Source organism: Mesoplodon mirus (genome assembly GCF_964341445.2).
Source record: "Mesoplodon mirus genome assembly, chromosome: X".
NCBI classification, from domain to species: Eukaryota; Metazoa; Chordata; class Mammalia; order Artiodactyla; family Ziphiidae; genus Mesoplodon; species Mesoplodon mirus.
Genome location: NC_138981.1, coordinates 103,950,675 through 103,952,831, shown reverse-complemented (window position 1 = coordinate 103,952,831; position 2,157 = coordinate 103,950,675). Strand labels below are relative to the sequence as shown.

The following is a 2,157-nucleotide window of genomic DNA, read 5'->3' as shown; positions in this document are numbered from 1 at the left end:
TTGCCTGTGCCAGCACATACACACATGTTCTCCCCTCCCCCATTCCGGATTAGTCTCTTTTTCCAGTTAAAGGCTATTTTTTTTTCTTGAAGCATAACAAGAGCAGCCTAAGCAACCTCGGCACCAAAACTCTTCAAATATTCACTCTTTCTCCTTCTGCCCGACTTTCTCACTGGGAAGGAGGTTGGTAAGAAGAGGTCAAAGGTACGGTGACCTGGACGTACTTCCGCTTCCTGAACTCAAGAGAGTACAGCACACGCGCGCCCTGGGTCAGTAAGGTTGACTTCCGCTCCCCTCGTGCTCTGAGAGCTGAATCACAGAGTGCGCCCAACAATTCGATCATAGTGCGGAGGACTGGTATGACTCCAGTGGGTAAAGCTTTTAGAAATGAGCAAGGATCTGTTGAAGATATTTTTTGGGACTTTCAGATAAACATCTTAGGTGAAAAGGATGATACCCCAGTACATTTCTGTGACAAATGCGAATTGCCAATTAAAATCGATGGGCAGATGATTCCATGCAAGCATGCTTTTTGCTATGCCTGTGCTATTTTACATGGAAAAGAAGGCAGTAGGATGTTCCCAGGCTGTAGTAATCCTGTGGAACGAATTGAGAAGCATACGCAAGGTTCTCTGTTTATGTGTGGCACTGTTCAAAGATGCAAGAGACCATGTTTGTCTCGAAGAGACTTAAAGGCATATCAACCACGGCCATACAAGAGCTGAAAACTCTGTTGCCTGTACTCAACTTGAAAATGTTCATTCTGCATGTTGTCCCACCACCGACTGAAATCTGATCATCTTATAACACCGCCAGATGAGCATCATATGAACCATATTCCGCCAAAGCAATACCTTATGATACTACTACCTCCTTTGCAAAGTGTTCGCACAAGCCATATAATCTGCCACAAGAAGATATTAGTGCTCCTCCAGCAGAGTTCATTGTCCATGAATGCACCTCTATATTTTTCAGTGAGTCAGGAAGCTGAGTCAGAAAACCTTTACATTTCAACAAGAAAACAAAGCAATTTAGTAACTGTCCCTATTCAGAATGACTCAAATTCGGGTACTTGAGAACCACTACCTCCTGCCTCTGCAATTGTTCACCATCATCCTGAATATCAGGGTCAACCAGTGTTTTTGAACTCTCGTGGAACTATGCCTCCACAGCAATATTTTACCATGCTACCTCCTCTGCAATCAATAAGTCATCAAAGGCCACATCCTTTCCAGACCACAGGTACTTTTCACTTGATTCATAGCCACGCTTCATGTGCATCAGTGACTTCTACTCCACTACCCTCTCCATAGACCTATTATTGCTCAGATGCCACCTTATATGAAATATCTTCCACCAGGACCTACCTCACCTCAACAGGGTAATCCACCTGTAAGTACACGTACTTCTCACCATTATAATGCTCACTCTTTACCCCAGTTTACTGAAGATCAAGGAACTCTGGGCACCTCATTTATATAATTAGGGGAAATAAGTCATGTTATGTGGCCTGCACCCAGAGGACCACCCCTTCCTCCAAGAAAGCAGCGTCTTCCTTTCTCAAACCTCACTTCTTGGACTACACTTCCCAGATCAGACAAGATATAAACCATATTACCAGTAGTAATAGTAAATATTTTTGAACAGAAATATGATGAGGGGAAAAAAAGTATTGTCAACCTTCTCATTAAGCTTTGACCATTTGGGGAAGGAAAAGCACCTCTTACAGAAGTGGCTATAAAACATTTAAAGTCTTGTCTCTTAAAATGGTTTTAAACCTTGATCTTGGGAGTGATTTTAAGTACTTTACTACAGCGCATATAAGTGGCTCAGTTGAGGTTAACTATGCTTTAACAACTTTGTTCCTCTAGTATAGTAAATTGATCCCAGAAGTGACCATTTGCAATATTATATCCTGGGCGGGGACTGTGTTCTGCTTTCGAAAGTGTTATTTTTATTAAACCCAATGTTTAGTTTTTCTTGTGATACATTTTGTTAACCTGGGTAAAAAGAGTAAATTTCAATATGGTTGCAAAAGAACAATAAGGCCTTTGTACACAAATCTGTCTCCCTGTAACTTCCAACGTTCTTGTTTCTAGGCCCAAATTGCTTTTTCTTTACTGTAGCTTAGGCTCTGTGGCCCAAACCACCTGCAGG

General features: G+C 42.0%; 1 pseudogene across 1 annotated transcript; it reads left to right on the top strand.

The window, feature by feature from the left end:
• The first annotated feature begins 359 nt into the window (after positions 1-359).
• LOC309796982 (E3 ubiquitin-protein ligase Hakai-like) lies at positions 360-1,358 on the top strand (annotated as a pseudogene). Its single transcript has one exon. The product of its transcript is annotated as an E3 ubiquitin-protein ligase Hakai-like (transcript).
• The last annotated feature ends 799 nt before the right edge of the window (positions 1,359-2,157 follow it).